The following is a 23,811-nucleotide window of genomic DNA, read 5'->3' as shown; positions in this document are numbered from 1 at the left end:
CATAGATAAAAGTAAAATTCATTTTATATTAGAATATTTAACGATACCATTTTGCTGAAATTATTTCAAGCCCTGATAATATATTGAATATTTTTGTTAAGAATTACTATTAAAATCTTTTCTATTTCGGTAATGTAAAGTGGTCGGTAAAAAAGATGTCACAGACAAAATTTACAACACAATAGGGTGGCCTGTATTTAGATTTTTTTCTAATAGTATTATTGTCACATTATTTATATTTACTACAATTAAAAGACCTTGCGCCAGCGGCACACTCTCTAACATCTAAAAAAGGACTGATAACATTTTTTAATTATCTGTATTCTCGATATTCGTATTTTAATAGTTTTTATGTGTTTAAATGATAAATTGATATTTGTTTTTAGTGAAATAAATAGTAAATGGAGTTTTAAAAATGTCCGTAAGCTAAATCGTGAATTACATAATGACAAGGTTTGTTTACTAAATTGGATACTTGTAAGAAATGGACTATACATACTCATACATTGTTGTACTACGTGCATATCTATGGTCTATTTAATTAGAAAACGCGTGACAAATGAAATTGCTTAGTGTAATCTATTCTTACAAAAATGTGTTAAAAGGCTTCAGGTATTGTTTTTAATAATTAAACTTTATCGACTAAATTAAATCTGGTGTCATATTATAAATAAGATCATCATTACGTGATTAGCAATGAAAGAACAGGTTTAAAAAACGAGTGTATACGAGGTAAAACTTACGAAATTTATCTCTTTTTCTTTTTATCTTCACTAGTTTATATTTCCCTCTCAACTTCCGTTCGTTTCGCCCGATCACACTTTTCGTAACGCTCTCGTCACGCATTCATCAGCTTACTGCCCAAGTCAAGCGTGCGTAATGAAGTTATACTTGAATAAATATAAATTTTCTAGTATATGTTAATTTTTTCGATTGCATTTAAATATGTCGATATTTTTAAGGACGGATGTCAGACAGGAACGAATCGACTAGCAAGACGTATGAATAGTTATGTTTTTTTTTTTTTGTGTTAACTCGTTTTTCTCAAGCATTGTTCGGCGAGGAAGTTGTAAAACAGTTTACACATAGATTACCAATTGGCATTGTCGTAGGTTAGTTTATTTATTTTAAAATAAAAAAATAAAAACGGATGCGCAGACGTCATTTGAATATTGAAAATGCACGTAAAAAAACCGTCTGGGTATGTTGTTGTGTTTATCTGTTCTAATTCACGTTATATTTTTATGTGTAAGTGAGACGGATGTATTCCAGGAAGCTGCTCAAAAAAGGACAACCCTTCCTCAACCCTGCTAAGCATTCTATTACCGACGTTTTGTTAAAATGTCGCATTTTAATATTAGATGCATTCAATTTTAAACTTAGGCCCTAGCAAATAGAGCTTATTTTACAATTAAGGTATATTTATTTATATTATTTTCAAATGTCGACGATTTAAATATAATTCAGTTTTTTTCATTTGTTTAAATTTCGAACAGGTTCTGTTGTTTCGATCATAGAATTAAATGGATCGAAAATGTCTTCGATACTTTTTATATATTATGTATTATTAAAAAGAATTAAATGTGATTATGTAACTTTCATTAACCCAAAGCTCCATAAATTCATATTTAATTTACTTTAAACAGTAAGTATAACGATTTTCTCGATCAATAACGCATACCACTTCTATATATACTCGTATACTCAGATCTCGTATATATGAATATTTCTCGTAAGCCGAAGCTCTAAGTAACCGCGGACTATAAACTAGTAATTGATTTAAAAATAATTTATGCAAATATTTCCGAGAACATCGACCTTTGTCGGAGACTCCGGGTAACTTATTTATTGTTATGGACGTGTGCGGACTTGACGGAGAGCCTCTTGAGCGTCTCCTGGGATCCATATGAGAATTACTGACATGAAGACATGGTAGTGCCAAATTTGCTAAACATGTGGCCTGGTTTTGTCAAAAATAGAAGAGACAATAAGCTTAGTCAAAGAGTGATTAAATTAATTCGTTTTGCTGTTTCTTTCGCTTATAATGTAAGTATGTGCGAATATTGTTTCTATATACATATGATATATATATTGCATACGTATTTGTTAGATAATACATATTTAAATAAAGTCATCGTTTTTACATTAAGATCTTGTACAATGGTAAAAAAAAAAAACTGATGACTGTATCTTTTGTAGAATTTGTTACCTTTTGTACTATGTATTTCATTTATGGCACACATTGTTTGTAAATTGTGAAATTTAAAACATTTTTGGAGAAACTTTATTGCGTTTATAATCTATATACGTATAATTGTTTTGAGCGGGTTCTTTACGGTAAAATCAAAACTTTTACAAGACAAAAAGTTCAATTTTTTTACAAATAAAGTCCTTAAGAAATCTTCCGAGATTACAAAAGTGTCTGTTATTATTGAAATCAGATATCCAGACACACGGATGTTAAAATAATGGTAAAATTAATATTAGATAGACAATAAAATGTCCGCATACGTTATTTATAGTTCACGAGTCGCTTCCTAAACTGGTTTTTAATAATTTCCACCGGGACATGAGCTCGCGACGTGACGGTCGCTGTTAATAGACAATTTGTTCAAAATACGTCGTTAAATGGCATTGTTTACGCGTTCTCATCCGTCTTTTGTTCACGTGGATCATATTAAGAAATAATTTAGGGATACCCAGGCAAATAGACGATTAGCCCGTTGGCGCAGTTCGATTCCCGCCTGAGTCTTGGGGTAATATATATATACTATTTCTATACCAGTTAGTTAATAGTTATACCAGTTGGCTGTTACCTATAATACAAGAATTAAATTGCTTATCATAGGAACAGACGATCGTGTTTGTATGTTGATATTTATTTATTTATAAATAGTACATACAATAACATTAAAAATTTAGTGATGTGCGTAAAAGTATTGGTCTTAAGACTAGTTGATTACGATTTAGGGCTTCGTAAGTAAATGGTACAAATAGCTCACAATGTTTAGGGACGTGAATAAAATTTCTCATAGTGATTGTATTTCATTATAGAGAAATTATCAAAATGGTGGAGCACTTCGGTACTCTTCTTCTTTATGTCCAGCAGTGGGACGTTACAGATTGAATTAATTAATCATAGACAAGAGGAATAAAAAGTTAATATTTCTATGGTTTAAAAAGAAAAAAAAAATAGTGTCCATGATTGTAGGTGAGTGATTAGTGACTAATGATGACGGTAATAACTTCCATCTTGATAAGAAATCAATTACTAATCAAAGGAGTGATACCAAAATACTTCTGATATTAACGAAATTTTTATTTTTGACTTTTTTTTTGTCTACGGAACCGATGTCATAACGATATCGTTTTGACATAGCTTTTTTTAAAGCCTTTCACTTCCGACCACAGGTATCGAAGGGATTTGATAGCCATTAGGTATTGGCAGCTGCGCGGGCGCAGATTTCCTGTATTCCTTGATACGCATGGGAAAGTCGATCATATTTTTTTATGATCGAACACAGGTAGATATGACCCAGATAAGTCAAGTCGATTGTATAAATGATGAATTGAAATTACAATATATATACATATATAACATTATATGTCGATCTTATAAAATATTAATATTAAAATTTGTTTAATATACCTAGTTTTTAGTGTAACTTGTATAAAATATGTCGCTTAGACCGAATATAAAATAATTATATCAGAAATTTTGATCTAGCAGATACATCGTTCCATAGCTTAATTGGCTAAAGCACCGACACGGTAAGTCGGAGATGCAGGTTCGATCCCCGCTGGAACGGTCGATTTTTGATATGATATTAAAAATTTGTTTTGTATAAAATATTAAAATAAAACATATTGTTATTAAAATATTGTATATTAATAAAGATTGAAATGCAATACGATATATAAAACAAATCGTGTCCAATCAACGTCGATTCTGTCCATACTCGGAAGTGAGCGGGGCATCGAACCCGCAGTACCGCGAATCCGATGATGCAGCTCTATAGAATCGCTGACACTATTATATTGCTCTTACGATCTTGTTTTGATTTCAAACGCTACGTTTAAACAACTATATGCATATATTTGCATTGTTCTACATATACATTTATGTATATATATATATATATATATATTTATAAATAATCAAGAATGAATATATACTCTATACATATAAATGACTTATTTAAGTTTAAAATTAAGTAAATAGATATGCATAATATACGTACAGTAAGGCGATTTTTCACATTTCTATGTACGTGACTGAGTCACACATAGTATACATAGGTGTTAAAACATGTACATAATTTATACATGTCCATAAGTACATGTCAAACGTTTGCCCGATAGTCTTATTCCTTATTTCATTTCTCCTACAGTAAAACGAAGTCTTATCATTTTGTAAACAGGTTATGTAATTAAGAGTGTTTTGTGATATTAGTAATCAGGCAGAAGTCAATAAATGCCTCATAGCTCGTTAAGAGCCTTTTCTTTAGTAAAAAAAAAGATTGTGATTTAGATCACACGACTGATGTAAAACTTTTTTAGCAATAGGCACTGTGTCTTAGATATACGAAACGTAACTGGCTATGAGAGAAAGAGAGAAAGAAAATGTATTATTTGAATTCGTTTTATCGGGATTTATACCATGGTCACGGAAGAACTCCAGTTCTCCAGACCATGGCGCATGCAACTGCGCCGAAATATCGGAGCCTCAAAGATAAAAAGGTACATGGTATAAATCCCAATAAAACGAATTCAAATAATGTTAAGAACCATGGAAATTTAAAAGAAAATGTATGTTCGCACCTTTCATTCTCTCTCTTTTTCTTGCTCTGTTCGCCAAGACGATCTCACTTTTCGTAACGCTCCCGTCACGTATTCACTAGCTTGATTCCCAAGTCAAGCGTACCTATAGAAGTTTTACTTCAATCAATGTAACTAACCAATGCTTATTGACGGCTACATAGGTCTTAGAGATTCTGCAAATACATGTGATTTCCTTTACAACCGACGAGATGAATTTTAAAAATGGTTAGTTTTTTGGTTAATAAGTAAAGATCTACGTGTTCAATCTTTTAAAGTGTGTTTTGCGCAAATAGGTATAGTGAAATGTTGATTTTTATATAGTCTTTAAAAAGTCCTAAAAATGTAACTATTAATGTATTTATAGTTTTATGGGTAAGTATGGCGTGAATGACGTAATGTGACCTTCTTCATCATAATGATATTTGATTTTAAAAAAATAATGTGAAATTATTTAATTTTATATTAATGATTAAAAACTCATGTACATGTATAGAAGATATTACGTGAAATATTGGAGAAGATGTGTAATGTTTGAAGGCGTACAATAAACTGTCAAAAGATTAAGGAAGCTAAATCGCTTGTTATTTTCAAGAAACTACTCAAAAGTATATATACTAAAATATAAAAATCGAATAATTTAATCATAATTATTTATAAACTAAGCACTAAGCACTATTTCAGTTAAAAATATCAAATTATAAATTAAACTAAACTACAAAAAAAAAAAAAATTATATTAATAAAAAAAAATACTAAAATTATATACATATAATATAGCAAACAATTACCACGTTCGCACTTAAAAAATAAATAAATAAATAAGGAGTATTAATTATGCTTCCAGTTTCGCATATTTCTGTTAAGTCGTGTGTATAGATATTTTAATTCTACCCTACATATTGTTTGTTTTTTGTCACAACTATAAATTGTTTGTGTATTTTATTGCGATGTACCCAACATATACATTTTTGTTTAATTTTAGTTCGTGTGATTCCTCGTATTTATGAATTGTGTTCTTTTGAGAAATAAATGATATTTAACGTTATATGCAATGCTATGTAAACAATTTTCAGCGCAATTCTACTGCATCATAAATTTTGTATATGGTTGTTATTTTATTGTATATATAACCTACAAATTTAAAAATAATTGTCGAGTTTAGATGATTGCTTATAATGATTTATTAAAGCTGAATTTCTGTGGTAACTGTAATATCTATTTAGTTATTTCAAAATTAATAATTTTTTAAGATTTTTTAAAGTTTAAAATTTTAAGATGAATATATATGTGAGTAAAACCGGGTGCTGTGACAGTTTGACAGTTCATGTACATATAGTCAATATATTTTCCGCGTTATGTCGTTGACCTGTATGTATGTTAGGGCAACGCATACACTTCGTAGGCGGAAACTTTCGAAACGCGATATATGCACACAGCGCATTTAATGACATGCTGATGACGATAAAACGAAAACAATTATAATATAATAATTGTTTTAAGTTATAATAATAATATAAAACTGAGAGGGCCTTTGTGTGTTTAGGCGTTGTTTGTTAGTAAGTATGTATGAAGGTCCGGCTCCGGCGTTACTGGATGTAATTTAATAATTAATTTAAATTATGTAATAGTTCATTAACTGTTTCGAAATCTGCAGAATCTACACTCTGGATCGGGGGTAGCTTCACTTTTAACAATAATTGAAAATGTTATTTGTAAGATGACGATTAGAACGTATTTTTGAAGCCTATTTGAATAAAGCTCTTTTGATTTTGATCAAATCCCATTAAAAGTTAATATTTTTAGCATTATCATTATTGCGTACATACATACAAAGAACTAAATACGGACGGGTAAATGTAGCAATGTAGCAATGGGTAATGTGGAAGCACGTATACCTACCTACATTTACCCAGCTGATGGGACAGATAATAGAAATTCAATTTGTCTCAATTGAAAAAACGTAATTTAATAGGTTATTAATTATATAAAAAATCCACACAAAAATAATTTGAATACTTGCTTTTATGGTCCCTAGTTGCTTTTGATTCATAAAAAACTTTAACTTTTTATAACTGTTTTATTTTCTAAAATTACTTATATTTGGAAGTGTAAAAAATCAGTCAAAAGCATAGTCTTCTTTCTGATTCATAATGCGACATTAAGATACATTTGAAACAGGAATGCTAGTCGATATTTTATTGAAACTATTTTTATTTAGTGTACTAGGTAGTAAGTGGTACTTGTATGATAGCGTTGCAAAATTCGCTGCAGTTTGTACAGTGTGATACAATTTATACAATTTTTCGTCCATTGTTGACGTGTCTCGATCGAGCTCAGCATCCGCGGTATTCTCTCGGACAATAAGCATTGTGTATTCACAGCGTATACACACGTACATACGTACACCTGACGTGTTCGTAGATATCCGTACAAAGTTGATTATTGATACTTTCAAAAGATTGATTTAATTCAAAAGAAAAAGGTAAATTCTAGAATGCTTTAGTACAACTATAAAAACAAGAGTACATAAAATAAAAATAAATCATAGAAAACAAACTGCGCAAATAAAGCATTAGTCACATGTGTAACTATCAATATGTAATAGTAATAATGAGACATTTTTACTTGAACATTTATGTACTTTTACGTAATACTGATAATAAGGAAAATTAAATAGAAAGTTAATGTTGTATTGTTGATGTTACTAATTATTTTAATAATGAATACAAGAGAAGTTATATAGAAAGAAAACCTAACCCAAAAATGTTAATATTGAGTGAAAATAATTAAAATTGTTTTTTTTTTTTTTAAATATTCATGATAAGCCTATCTAATAATTATCAATAAAATGTTTTCAAAGTAAGATATTTTTTGGGTTTCTATTAATTTCCGAAAACCGCGATTGAATCACGCCTTATAAATATATTAATAATAAAAATATTAATTGCAATATATAAAACAGAACCCCATGGAAACTTAAATAAATACATCATACATTAAAACTATATTTATTATTGCATTTTTTCATACACTTATATCGGCAAACAAGCGTAAGGCTCACCTGATGGTAAGCGATTACCGAAGCCTAAAGATGCCTGCTTGCTAGAAGCTTCACAAGCCGTTGAAATCGAGAATAGCGTACAGATAATTTAAATATCGAATTTCGGAACGCACAACCGCGTGGTGCCGCTAGTTGTCAACAATTTTAACTCATTAAATCCACGTGTTTTACCGTCAATTCATGAATCGTTATTATTTTCCTTAACTAAATATATATATTTTGTGTTCGTACGATTTCGAACAAGGAAAGTAATCGTTAAAAATGTTAAGTTGTAGTCATTGGGCTTCCACATTCATAAACAGAGATATGTGACTTTAAAAACACCAAAACGCCGCCTGGTCTATTTTAAAAACCTAAATACTTCGACGATATATAAGATTTTCAAATGTTAACTTTTCAATCCAAATTTACTTATTTATTAATCACATCACAAGAAATTTTTAAAAGGAGTACAAATGGCAGGATTTTTTACTAATACTAGCTGACCCCGCAATCCCCCCCCCCCCCCTTATAACTTAGGGGTATGAAAAAGAAATGTTGGCCGATTCTCAGACCTACCCGATATGCACATAAAATTTCATTAAAATCTGTCCACCTTCGAAGGAGTATTTTAACTGACATTGTGAAACGAGAATTTTATATATAAGATTATAAAGGTGAAAATTTTGTTTGTTTAAAGACACTAATTTCAAGAACTACTGGTTCGAATAGAATAATTCTTTTTGGATTAGATAGTCCATTAATCGAAGAAGACTATAGGCTATTTTTTCCTTAATTTAACGCGTGCATGACCGCGTGGCAGAGCTAGTAATTATATACGTGTATTATTTGGTAATTAGTAAGTAAGTACATAAATAGAGTATAATTAACTATATTTATTTGATACTTGATTGAAATAATAAGAATAAAATCAATTTTGAATCTTTAAGAATCACTTAAGTTATCTTATTGTCTGATATTTATAATAAATACTTATATATTTTTTATTTTAGTTGCGAAGGATTAATAAATTATTTTTAAGGGTTTAGCATTTGTGAAATGTATGGATCGAACATATTTTGTATACAATATGAAAAAATATATTATTCATGATCTAAATAAACATTCAGAGTTAGAGAAAAAACCTAGGCGATATTTACAGAGCTGTAGCGGCACGTAGCGGTCGTAGCGTCCCTACGCGCGTAGACATCTTTGCTGGTTTTTATTATTTGTTTATTGACAAGTAAAATTCTACCGTCTTACTCATTATTTTGCTGGCAGTCGTAGCACAGTGTGTGTAAATAAAGATAAAAAACCCGTTCATGAGAATGTCGTAACTGTGTGTTTGATGTACTATATGAATGTACACAGGTTCTAAGTGTGCTTCCAATATTTTATTGTAATCTTTTCGTCGAAATGAAGCCGGTAACACACATTCTCTACACTCATATAGCTCGCGGTTTAGACGAAATAACACAAACTTTGGAAAGTATGCGGAAAATAAAAATCAATTGGGTCGCGCGCTACTTAAAATGGTTTTCGCGAAAAATAAATACGTTATCGCACTGTTTCATTACGGATCACGGATCTGTGAGGCCGTAAAGAGCGCACGTCGCTCCAGACACACCTTTCTTGGTCGTAAATAAGCCGAGAGTTAAATAATTACAGACGCCGGCTGAAGCGGCCGTCGGTAAACACGGCGGTGACGGCCGAGTCGGTTCGTGAAAAATTGTAAACTTACTGTATCTCTTCATGAGGGACTTCTTGTAGGCTTTGCCGGAGATGGCATCCTCGCCGGGGCTGAGCCGGCCGGCGGAGTCGTCGGATTCCGTGCCCGAGTCCCGGCCGGCGGCTAGGTAGTCTCGGGACTGCCTCAGGATGGCCTGTGCTCTGACGTAGTCGGCAGGGTCTGCGAACGGGTGCCGGGCAAACTCCCGCACGGTAATTTCTTTTCGCGTATGAACAGTCAAGTCTAGTGGTGCATCAGCATCGTCCTCCGGTGAGGGTTCAGGGTAAGCCTTGCGGGCGGCGAGGGTGCGAGGCTCCGAGTCCGCGCTCATCGCTCTACGATCCGTTACCGGTGATCGGCGCGTGTCCGGTCCGGCGCTCGCCGGACGGCCTTCCACAGCCATCATTATTAATTATTCACACAGACACCATAATCACAAGCGCTTCCAGTTATGTCATATAGCGTAATGTGTTGTGTTGAAATCGTGCGCCGCGTCCGCCGGCTTTCGCGTCGAATTGCGGACTGATGTCCCAGTTTCGGCGACGAGTTCCACTGACTCGGTGAGCTCGCTTCGGCAACGTTCGGCGCCGCTCGGACACTTTCGTTTTCGTCTTGGATACTCGTGTGTGCGCTCGTCCGCACACAGCCGCGTCCCGCTCGCGGTGTACGGGTGTGTGTGCTTGTGTCGCGTCGGTGTGCGTCCAGCTTTTTCCACTTTCGTCAGCGAGCTTTCCTTAATTTCCCGAGTTGCCAGACAGGTTTTCACTGAGAACCGTCTGTTAAATATATATAATGTAAAACCCGTATCCGTTCATCGAACGAGCCTATTAGAGTTAGAAAATGTGTGTTACGGATGTTCCAGCGTATTCAGTAACTGATACAAAATACATTCCGCGATATGTTATAGTATCATCGGGTGAAACATTTCTTGGGTGACCTACATAGCACGTGAGTCATCTGGCCGATGTTTCAAGTAGCACGGATTTACCGGACACGTTATACGTATTATGCAATGCATTATTATGATAATGATAACACAATAATCATAGACGTCAGGACACGGTAGAAGAAACTATGTCACACACGAGCACCTACAAACAACCACTAATAGGATAAAAACTAATAAGATAAAAAATTTCACAAACATGCGTTAATACAACAATACGAATACCATGTTATATTAAACCGGAACACGAGAATCTATATCGCAATTTGCGTAACGAGCTACGTAAACAAATTGTTTTTTTTTTATCTAACGCTCGGGGCATTGACCGACTTTACAAATAAAGTTGCGCGTGCGCCGACCACGTGACACACTGACAGAACCAGCGTACGCCGACCCTCCGCGGCCCCCGTCTCCTGAACATTTTAGAAACAATAGGACGGCGAACACCAGCTTTTAGAGGCCAGAGATTCGTGGTCTCGTTACAGTATATTGAATGTAGAAGCAATGTCAAAGTTTTATTTGGTCCGTGATGATAATGAGGCGCGGTTGCTCCGGCCGTCGCGCCGCCCGGACCGGGGCGCTTTTCCGCTGTAAACAAGGAGTCGACCTGGTTCCATTTGACCTTCGACTTATCACCATTGTTATGCTGTTTGTGAATATAGATGCGATAAATTTCCACCGTGACTTGACAGTTATGAATATACGCAAACAGTAAAATCTCTTAGAATACTACTACTAAGATTAGAATATTATAGATATTTTAAATTTTCTATGTGAAATGTATATTTAAAAAAAAAAAAAAAAAAAAATGAGTAATAAAATTACTACTTTCCATAAACGATTTGATGTTATTCTAAACATGTATTATCCATTCAAATTAAGTATAAAATTGTCTGCAATGTACTTAACTAAAATAATTTTATACGGATAAAATAATTTAAATAAATTACACAATGTAATGATGTTAGATTACATTTTAAAATATATGATGATCGTGATAATAAAAAGGCGTATTATAAGTCTTTAAATCTGATATATTTTCACATTACGCAGTCGTAATGAGCTGAGGCTATAACTGTGGTGAGGATCTTAACCAGACCATCGATTCTAATGATGCCACACTATCGCGAGCACCTTTTTTATACAACTTGGTCGGCAAAAAAGCTTACGTCTCAATTGATGGTAAGCGATTACCGTAACCTATAGTCGCCTGCAACATTAAAAGCATCGCAAGCGCGTTACCAACCCTATCCCCAATCAGCCAGGAACACAGTACTGCTTGAGAGTTGTATTATTTAATCGTGATCTTCTGTATGGTCGAGGTACTACCCCAGTCGGGCTGTTCCAGAATTTGAGCAGGATCTTTCCTGCTGTGTCCTACCTCAGTTAACCCGGAGTTTAAGTAGTTAAGTCTAATTCTATAAGATTAAAAAGTTACGTTGTTATTTATTTTTAAATTTTATATTGTTTATATTTTTTATACCATATATTCATTGTTTTAGTTGTGTGTCTGTAAGCAGAGTATGTCTCAAATAAATATAATTTCATTTCAAATAAGTATAATATATTCTCTATTAAAGCATACATTGCGGGAAAAAAAAAAAACTTTTATTTAGCAAAAAAAGAAGTTTCAAATATTTTAAATTTCGAATGTTGATGTTTGAAATTTTTATGTAAAATGAACGACTGTTTTTCCGACCCCGTGATCTCGATAACTATAAGATAGGCTTGATATGTACTATAAGTACATCTGACCCCGTGTCATTCGTGATAATAACCATAAAAATTATTCATGTTATTCAAATTACTGTTTCAGACACATTTTATCAGAGCTGGCGGCGATAAGTTTCGTGACGGTAGTTACATAACCACCCCTAAAAGAATAGAATCCTGTTGGACCGCGTAAGACATATACTAATTGAGGTAGGGCACACACAGGAGATTATATCATGTTTTTAGATTTAAAATTTTCCTAGATACATATGTGCTGTGTGGCTACGGCACCAAAGAATATAGCCACCACCTCTCTTTCCGTGGGTGTCGTAAGAGGCGACTAAGGGATAACAAGGTTCCACTACCACCTTGGAACTTGAGAAGCCGACTGATGGCGGGATAACCATCTAACCGCTGGCTTTCAAACACACAGGCCGAAGACGGGCAGCAGCGTCTTAGGTACGACAAATCCAGCGGTCTGCGGTCACCAACCCGCCTGCCCAGCGTGGTGACTATGAGCAACACACATGAGTTCACGCATTTTTGACGCGAACTTGTGGAGGCCTATGTCCAGCAGTGGACTGCAATAGGCTGGAATGATGATGATAATGATGATGATGATGATAGATACATATCAGTGTCATGTCGAAAGTAATCATAATTGATTCAGTTATAACTTCCATTACAATACGATGATTGTAGATGCTAAGGTGATAGGTAAAGAAAGCCGCTTCCACCACCATATCTCCCTATCTCTCGAGATATAATCTATGCCTCATTGCTTCCTAAGGAATTGAGTGTTTTAATTAATACATTTATTACTTGTACTTACTACTTCCAGACGTTTATTTTTTTTTAATTGGTTTTATTGCTGATTTGAGAGTTATTTTTATTTTATTTTATACCAATCCTTTTTTTTTGTTACTAGACGAAGTTATGTGATACAGCTTCTTTGTAGTGTTTAGTAAATCAAAATTAATTCTTTTGTAACAAAAAAGTATCAGTAAAAAGGAGTCTTCAAACTGGCACGTGTAAAAAAAATAGACTTGTGTATGGCGATTTTATGAATTTTTCTAACATTTTTATTTCCAAAATGGTTATATATTTTATATTTTATGACAGTTATTATTTAAACAACATTCGAATACATTCAAATCTAAATAATATAGCGAGATCTAATTAGAATAGTGATGTCATCTCGATTCAAACTCGAATCTAAGATGGTCATACTTATCAGTATCGGTTCCATCGGGTCACAAGTTATCAAGACGAGCCGGGCATTGAACCCGCTACCACTTACGTAACAGACCCCGGAGTTTTATCTCGGGCGATACAAAATATTCTTCGAAAATCATATCAATTTTTTTATCTATTTTGTTTTTAGTTTTAGATAAACCGATTTAAAAATTAAGAGGTTTCTTGTTTGAACGTTTGTAAGTTAAATGATACTTATAAATATTTGTAAATTGATTTTAATAATTTCTACTAACCTTTACTATAAATCTGAAAAGTTTGTTAAACACGCTAATCTCAAGAACTACTTGTTTGATTTAAAAAGTCTTTTTGTGTTATACAGCACAAAATCTGGAGTAGCCCGACTGGGGAAGTACATCGAGCCTACAGATGATCACAGCTAAATAATAGCGCTTTTAAGCAGGGTCGTGTTCCTGTGGTGAGTAAGGTGACTTGCTCTTAAGGGGACTGTGGTAAGGGTCGTCAACGAGTTTGCGATGCTTCTGGTGTTGCAGGAGTCTACAGGCTGCGGTAATCGCTGATCTTAAGGCGAATCGTATCCAGTACGAATTGCATTAAAAAAGCACTCATAGTAATGACTTTAAATACTGTAAACAAGAAATTAATAGATTGACACAAAGATAAAATTACCTTAAATTAAAGTCAGAACGGAACATACCTACGAGTAAAGTAAAACGAAATTTAAAAAAAATTAAAAGGAAACATTATGGATTGGAATCGATTCGACGCTTAGATCATTAATCTTTCGCTTCCTTCACGAGCGAGTGAGATAGACGTAAAATGGTGAAATGAAAGAAGGAGATGGCATATATAGACGTTGCGAATCCGTTCGGATAATCGTTGCGGACTAAATATATTTATTAACCGACTTCAAAAAGATGAGGTTCTCAATTCGACTGTATGTCTCTTTTGTATTTAGTTCGCCAATCATGATGAAACTCTCTTTTTTTTGTTTAGGTAGATTTTGTTAAAGAGGTGGTCCCATAATTTTTTGGCAATCGATTCAGCGATTTTCGGCAAAATCAACAAAGAAATTGGTATAACGTACGTTTTAAAAAATCATTTATTTCAGATGTTGACGTTTTACTATTACTTGTCGATTTAAATTAAAGTCTGTTACTTCGTTTGCGAGCAAACACAATTACGTTTATTTTGATTATAAGAAAGTTTGTTAAAAGTGTAATAAATTAACGATGTTAGCTGTATATGACTGATTTAAGAGAGGCAGATTGAGGATTAAGATTGTATTCATTTGATATTAATATATATATCTTTTTATATAACTAGGTCGGTCTAAGCAACGGTAGCTTATAGAGGTCTGCTATACCAGAAGCATCACAAGCGCGTTCCCGACCCCATCCCCAATCCCCCCCCAGGAGCTATTTAAACGTCATAATGTAATATAAATTAATCGAATCAAGTTAGCCTGTACCTAATTATCCCACAGCTAGGCAAGCATATTTCTTTTTATTGAAGAAATATTTGACAAATATTGTGACAGAAAAAGATGTTATTTTAAATTATATGTACTCGTCATATATAAATGAATGTTCTCACTCGTCATATGTAAATGAATGTTCTGTATGTCCTTTATAGAGTCGTAAACTATGCATTTGATCATGTCATGATCTTCAGCAAAGTGTTATGCATGAGCCCACAAAGGTTTCTGAGTTGATACGGCTAAAAAAAAAGTGTAGCAGGGCGCGCAGGATACAGCGATTATTAAATAAGTTATCGTCACTGTATATTGTAAATTTAACTTTCTTATTATTCTTCAATTTCGTTACTAAACTAATATTTTAAAAAACGTAGCGTAAGATACAAAAGATTTATCATGTTATATATTGTTGATTAAAATTAAAAACAAGGAAAATATATAAACAAAACATACATATTTATAATACATAATACATAAATTTATGCGTTTAATTTATTCAACTAATTCGGTGTCATTGAAAATCGGAAATAGAGCAATAAATCTTATTTGCATATAAATTACATTAAATGGTTTTGAAATAATTTACACAAATTTTTACATATTTAGCCAACATTGTCGTTAAAATCACAAAAAAAAATGAGGTAGACAATGCTATAAATGTTTTTTTTTTCGTCATCTCTAAATCGGGGATTTTAAAAATAAAAACATCGAAAAAAAATATTTTATCACGTATCAGCATAACTTGTAGTAACACAATATATAATCTAATGTTGTGTAATATATTTTAATATATAGCTTAAAGCTTGTTTATGCTTAAAGCACAAGATGTAACTAAAAAAAGCAATATTAAATAGTAAATTTATTATATATTTTAAAGAGCTTTAATGCTACATTATAAAATAATTACATCTAGCAACAACCTTTTTTGATTAATGTCCATAATATATTATTGATAAAAAAAATCGGACGTAAATAAAGGAGAAATTTCAAAACGTAACTTCATACTCGCAGCGTTTCCGAACTGATAGCGCGGGCAAGTGCAGTCGATGTACGGATTCAAGGCTACGGCCTGCGCACACGCACACACACACACACACACGTACGCGCTCTCTCACACACTTGTTTGTAATTGGCAACGATTAGCACAGGAAGGCTGGTTTTGTATTTTTTTGTCATATAAATAGCATATACCTATCCGGTGAAGTTGGCGCCGGCTAGATTAGGATAACTTGCTTTGTGAATTTTTACTACTTTTTTCTCTGATTTGACGTTACATTTATTTTTTGATGGATGAGTTGCAGTGTAATGCAGCGTTCACGCTAAAACTATGTTTGAAGTATTATTTAATTTTATGAAATTTAACTTATTCATTATTATATTTTATTACTTATTTTTAAAAGACTGTTTACTGTTTGAAAAACTGCCAATTGAATAAATGAACTTTATTGAAGAACCTACCTATATTAGAATTAATATACATATATTTCATGAATTTTCAATGAAAATGAATGGAATATAATCAAAATCAAAGTCAATTTGTATTCAAGTAGGCTTCAACACTTCTGAATCGTCAATTCAAAATTAAAATTATATTGTTTTAATTAATTATAGTTAATTAGCATTCTTACTCTTTTTAAAAATAAATAATATATTAAGTTTTTATTATAAAATTAGTAAAACTCAATATATATTATTAATACAATGTTTCAAGAGGTTTATAATGGAATATAACCAATACACAAGATTACAAACCTATAGAATAAGGTGGCATAACGGGAGATATGCTTCGTTAAATATAAAAAAAAATGTATATAAACTTGACTTGTATACTGTTGCTAGGTAAAAGTTACAACAATGTCTTGAACGGAATTCTTGCAATTAATTGAGATAGCGCTAAAAATGAAAACGAGTGCATTTCAAACAGTTAGACAATTAAAACAAACATTGTCTGTTTTCAAGTGTTTACGTGCCAACAACTCGCCTTGACGTTGGCAAACATGATCGGACAGTGCTTATATCCTTGTTAGTGATCGAAGTCGAGCTTTGTGATGTCCGTGTGGCTTGAGAAGTTCACTTGATATTTGATAACTGTATATGTATCTTTCGAAATGAGATTATTAAAAAATGTTTTTATATTCTATGATTATACTATCAAACAATTTTAAAAATACTACAAAAGATTCAATTAATTAATGATTATTAATTTATGACGAATTAACAATTTAATTTAAATATTTAAATATTAAATTGTATAATGTAAAATAACTGAAATTTCTGATATAAGCATTAGAACTATCTATTGAAGTGTTAGAACTGGTATTAAAAATGTCCCATTTGAAAGTGGAAGAAACCACAGGAAAGAATTTGTATAGCATGCTTACTATTAGTAAGACATACAAGCATATCTCAGTAATGACAACTCGTAAAACTAAAATCGTTATGAGGGAAACTATTAATAAGGCTAATGCTAACAAACTACATAGTAATAAAATAGCTACCAGTTTGTGTAATATTAACATATAATTTAATTGAAATCTATATAGATATTTTGTCAATTTTATTTACTAGATGACTCGACAGACGCCATATTGTCATGTCATTTTAAATTGTATCAATTTTCTGCGCAGTTTTACCTTTCTTTTATAAAGGATTAGGACCTTAAGTCTCGAGTTTTGTGCTCAGTCCCACGCTCAGGGATACATTTTTATTTATATTGATAAAAAAAGTTAAATAATATATTAGCGCTGTTCCAGTGCCGCGATCTAGTGATCTCGTTAGGCCGCCATATTGGCATGTTGTTCGATCTCGGCGCATGCGCGAGACGAGTAAAAAACCGCGGTAATCGGTAATTTTCACTCGCGAGAAATAAATAGATAGTGAAAACTGTAAACAAACATGTTATGCGGACCGTCCGCAGGGACGAGAGAAAGCATGGATTTACTTTGGGGGACCGAAGTATATGACTATAATTATATCGTTAAGAGGATCCTTTTTTTTATTTAAAGTATACTTTATTTTACGTAGCTGGTCAAACTATTGCTTAGTAAAATACAAAAAATGTATTATGAAATTTACACCCTCTAATATTATTGATAATAAAGAGTTTATGAAAAATATTATGTATTATTAAACAGTATTCGTTGTTATGGGAATACATTTATAACAAAATTTAGAGATCACTTAAATTAACAACACACAACAGTGTGATAATACTAAACATAAAAAAATCGGTAAGCCTTAAATAAGTTTACATAATTTTCTTTTGTTCATTCATGCAATGAATTTTTAACTATACTTTGAAAAGTGAAATCAAAGAAAAGTTTTAAAAATCATTATTTTAAAATAAGAAACGTCATATGTTCTTTCTGTCGCTCTCGTCGCAGAGCGTTCAGTTTTTGCGGTACTAGCGAAATTGAAAGTGGAAACCGGCGTAATTATTACATTGTTCTGCGAGAAAAACTGCCGTGCGACCGGGGAAACTCGCTGCACCGCATCTTACGTTTGTCTGTACAGAGAACTATGGACTAGTAACACTGTACCTAGATTTGACTTGAAACTGATCCTACTTTTACACAATCCCACAGAAGTCCCGAGAGATTCGGCAAAGTCGCTTGGTAATAATCTCTAAGCAGTTAATGCTCAAAAAATACAATAGAGAATAAAAAAGGATTTATTTCTATATTTCACTCTGTACAACTAAGCTAGCTAAGTCGTAAATTACCTTGCTACCTGTGTTTTATTATCATTGAGGTACTTTTATAATATACTAGCTGACCTGGTGAACCTTACCGCCTTATTTTTTATCTTAAATATAATAATTACATATATCAAAATAAAATATAGCCTATCTTTCAAGTTGGATCAAACTACACACGGTGTGCGAATTTGATTAAAATCGGTTAAGTAGTTTAGGAGTCCATCGCCGACAAACAACGTGACGCGTAATTTATATATATTAAGATAATAAAAACCTATAAAATGTCATACGAGCGTATCAGACGAAACTAATGGTAAGTGGATCTTGTAGCCTATGGACGCCCGCAACATCAAGAACAATGCAAGCGCGTCGCTGACGCAACCCTTGACTACCTTTAAGCAGTATTATTTAGCTGTGATCTTCTGTAAGGTCGAGGTACTTCCGCAGTCGCTCCAGATTTAAGAAAGATATTTTTAAATTCTAATTTAAAAAAAAACGCAAACGGTTTATTTACTTCGAAACGCAGTGTAGCTGTAATTAATATTTATAAGAAGCATACCAAGCCATTTAATTATTAGCATAGTTTATTATTTTGCTGTTTTCTAAACTTCTTATACTAATCACTTCAAAATAGTTAACTATAAAATAAAGATTAACCTCAACTACGAAATTTGAAAACCTCTTTTTTTAATTATTTGATGAAATATATGTATATCATATACTTATTGGTATTGTATATAAATAAAAATATTTGATGAAATATATGTATATTATATACTTATTGGTATTCTATATAAATAAAAATGAATGTTGCTAGGCGAGAATGGCTCGACCGATTCGGCAAATTTATTTTTTTGAATGCTCCTTAAGGCCCACGGAAGGTTTTAATACTAAAAAAAGTTTAAAAAAAAATTGCGTGGACAAATTTAATTCTTAAGTATTGACAGAACGAAGTCTGTCCGGGTAGGTAGTATTTGAATAATGTTTATCTCGCATTTAGTTTGATTTTGCATCACCTAATAGTAATGACAGAACATTTTAAGACAGGACTTTTAAATGCGGTTTTTTTTCAAGTCATGTAATATAGGTAGCCATTTTTATGGAAACAGAATGATTGACAGAACAATAAACAGTAAATAGTAAAATTATATATTTGCGTGATGCGAATTAAATTTTCAGAATTTGTAGTATGAAAATGTTAATGTGTGTGGGCGTGTGAAACATGCGCATTGCGCAAATCTCTTAGGAGATTAAGAAACTATTTTATATAGACTAGTAAATCAATGCGGTTGTAACTACGTTACAAAGTTATGAAACAACTTTCATACTAATACAAAAGAAGTCACATCTTGCGATCAGCATGTTGAAATTAACAAAGTAACAGACCACCTAATTTTTTACTTTATATCAATAAATAAACATCGAAAAGAAAAAATAATACCGTAAAACTATTTACCCGTAAATATATAACGAGAAAATATCACAGATGAACGACTTAGTAATAACAGTAGAATGTAATAACGATTTTAATAGTAATTAGGTACCCAAACTGTTGTCTAGACAGCGGCCTTGGAGCCTTGTAGCCCGTAGGGTTCGTTCGGGACTTTGATATTATTTATTCATCAAACAGTGTCGGATGAGACCGATCCAGAGTTGAATATGTCTAGATTTGCCTGGCTATGTACTCGCACCGTTATATACCATTATACACTCAGTAATACGACTCCATGTACTTAATATATGTATTGTTAGCGAGCGTGTGTACGCGAGCTTAATAATTATTTGGTCTGTAGTCTATCAAGTATTAATTAATATGAATAGAAGATATAACATATTCGAGTACGAGTTGTTAAGCAAATGGAAGTTACTGAAATCAGAGACTGTTCCACCGTTCGTGGATGAGGTTTATCCTGCAAATAAGTTACGAATAGACTTTAACAGCAGGTGGTATAAGAGGTCATTAGGACCTATTTTCCAAAATCAATAAACTACAACTTTCAGAAATTTGAAGTTGAAAAAAAAAACAATACCTTTTTGTCTGTTGGATACTGTTATCCGTCAAATAGGGTTATTCAAAATCTGTGAAACAGGCCCTAAGAGATATGTATTAGGTATATAGCGTACCTTTGTGTTTATGAGTGGAGTTTTAAGGATATCAGAAATTTCGTGAAAGTGCCTGTACACATATCATTGAAATTTAAAAATTTGTTTGTCTCTGTAGTTATTTTCTAATAATTATGTTAGGTAATGTGAAGCTATCTCCGGATTGGAAATCTAGTTTCTATTGGAACAACTGGAAAGAAACTCGACAGTTATAATGTTATATTGGTTGGTATTTACGACAACTTCTCAGAGCAAATTCGTTTAATAACTACTTTTATTCCAATGTATTCTGCACCCCATAGCGGGTAATACCAATCCCAAGTGTTGTGTCCCTGTAGTGAGTAAGGTAGTCAGGTCTTCTGGGGATGGTAAGTGTTTAGGGTCGGCATCGCGTTTGCAATGCTTTCAGTGTTGCTCATGTCCATAGGCTAGGGTTTCCGCTTACCATCAGGCGTACCGTACGTTTATTTGCAACCTCCTTAATATAAAAAAGTGTGTGTACTTATGTACGCACGTAAGAAGTTATACTTCATTGGCTAGCTAACTTCACGTTGCTAACTTCTTCCTTGTCGACTAGCTAACTTCACGGTGCCCGTTTTTTGTGACAGTGTGCGCGCGTATCGTATAATTTTATTCTCATCATATTTCCTCAACGTGGCAAAAGAAGTATACCTTCAAAAAGTATGCGATACTTGCGATGTAAATCTTAGAAGTAAATAGCACTGTAGATAGAAAATAAATGATATAAAACCCGTTAGGAATGTTAAACAATTACTCCCAATAATGACGCACGCGAAGTAAATATGTCTTAATTAAAGTAAAGACGAAAGGGAAACGATGCGGTGCGCGTGCGCAGCGTCCGCACACGTGTGCCGGGGTGAGCAGAGCGGTCCGCAGATATCTTGATAGATATTTTAATTTACAGCAAAAGAATAGCTACTGTGGTTTTATAGAGATGTATGTATCTGTGCTACGGAATTGTACGGGTATTAACCTTAGCATTGACATATTTTTTGTTAAATTATGTAGCAGATAAATTTTCAATATGAGATTATTTTTTGATAAATCGGTATTTTAGTAAAGCATTTAAAATATTATAAAATTAAAGAAGTAACTAATAGTAAAGAGTAATACATATTCTCAAAACACAAACCAATACGAATCGATTGAAATCGTTATAACTTACTATGAACGATCAAACAAATCGATTGAAATCAAACAGTTTTCTTTATAAATACATCGCTTGACGTAACGCTAAGTAGGTCAGACATTATCTCAAGATAGAGCTCGTTCTGCGTTCTCAATGTCAAGTTTCCCTCGCCGCTAGAATGCACTTTCTTCCTGCACACAGACGCGCTGCACACAGCTACGCTCCCAATGAAAGTTTGTGAATAGACACGAAAGTCGTACTATTTGTCGTTTACTATCTGTTCTCTTATTAATTACGATTTATTTGTTATCTGTGTTGTATTGACTTAAGATCTTTTTGGTTATTAAATTATTTTAAAGTTTTTTTTTTAATATTACGTTAATTTTATTAAGGATTATTGAGTATCGAGATTATATTTAACATTTTTAACAATATTGAATGTTTTATTTTTATGTTGTGCTATTTTAAAGAACAAAATAGTTTTTTTAAATGTATTTAGATCGGAAACAAGCGTACGGCTCATCTGATGGTAAGCGAATACCGTAGCTTAATAGACGTCTGCAACACCAGAAGCATCGCAAACGCGTTGCCGACCCATCCCCAGTTCCCCCAGGAGCTCTGGTCACCTTACCAAGAGGAACACAACACTGCTTTAAAACAGTGTTATTTAGCTGTGATCTTCTGTAAGGTCGAGGCACAAGGGCTGTTCCATATTTTGAGCAGAAAATTTCCTGATGTGGCCTACCTCAATTACGATTTTTGTTGTAGTACTTACAATTATATGAAGTTTTCAGGTTGATATTCGAATACTTACCTGAAAATAAAAAGAAATATAATTAAATAAAAAAAATATATATAACTAATTAGAGCAATTAGATCTAGTAACACTTAAATATTATTTGTCATGTAAAAATAACTTAAAATGTTTTTTTTTGCATCAAGTGTTCATCGCGACAGACGTGGGAAGAGCGATTCCTATTTAATCTATCAAGGGAGTGTTTATATGTGGAAGTTGTTTTCTAGACAGCTCCTGTCAAACCGTTGTCAAACATTCGAGATGGCGGAAAGATTTTTTTTATTTCTTATCTTTTTTTTCTTCTTATACCTTTTTTCATTGCGCAACGAAAAAAACACTTAATTTTTTAATTTTTAAAGTTGACATTATGTTATAGATACTTTTTATTGTAATAATAGACCATATAACGAATGAAAAAAAAGTGTCAGAAATATATACACAACACAAAACTACAAAATATAGTGTATATCGCACGACTACGTCTAATGAATTTATGCATCAGCCTGTAACATCCCTCTTCTAAGCATAGGCCTCTTTATCCATAAAGGAGAAGGATTGGAGGTTAATCCATCACGCTTCTTCACTGCGGGTTGGCGGATATGTTCCCTACTATGAGTAACGATCGCTATCAGGTATTTGTGATAACAACCGGGACCGACGGCTTAACGTGCTCCCGAGGCACGGTGGGGAGATCCACTAGGATAGACATACAAATACAAATATCCATCCCGAGCGGAAATCGAATCCGCATACCGTCGGTATTTTAGGCGGCTACATGCGCCACTATACCTGTTCGGTTGTTACTATGTGAAATGATGTCAATAAACTATCCACACAATTAATTTAAATAATGTCAATATAATGTTTATCCCAGAAGGGTTTTAGGGAAAACAATTTTTTTCGTATTCGAGCTTCCAGTAAAAAGATCGCTGTTATAAAAAAATAAATAAAGGAATATAAAAATGAGTCGCAAAACTGAAGATCAAAGTTGATCATTTTAGGCTTAAAATTAAAACCCAATTACTAAAATGCTTTGCTTCAAACCTTTATTGTTCGTTAAATTAGTTTTTAATGTTTTTGACGTGTAATACAGACTAAAGTTATCCAATACTTTAAATAAAAGTA

The 23,811-nt window shown here is 32.9% G+C and overlaps 1 protein-coding gene across 1 annotated transcript in view; it reads right to left on the bottom strand.

Moving 5' to 3' along the window:
• Positions 1-23,811, bottom strand: part of LOC123666582 (ecdysone-induced protein 74EF) — a 128,616-nt gene that overhangs the window by 49,074 nt on the left and 55,731 nt on the right. The window lies entirely within an intron of this gene.

Source organism: Melitaea cinxia, chromosome 2 (genome assembly GCF_905220565.1).
Source record: "Melitaea cinxia chromosome 2, ilMelCinx1.1, whole genome shotgun sequence".
Classification (NCBI taxonomy): domain Eukaryota; kingdom Metazoa; phylum Arthropoda; class Insecta; order Lepidoptera; family Nymphalidae; genus Melitaea; species Melitaea cinxia.
The sequence above is the reverse complement of the archived record's forward strand: the minus strand, read 5'-3'. Positions and strand labels throughout refer to the sequence as shown.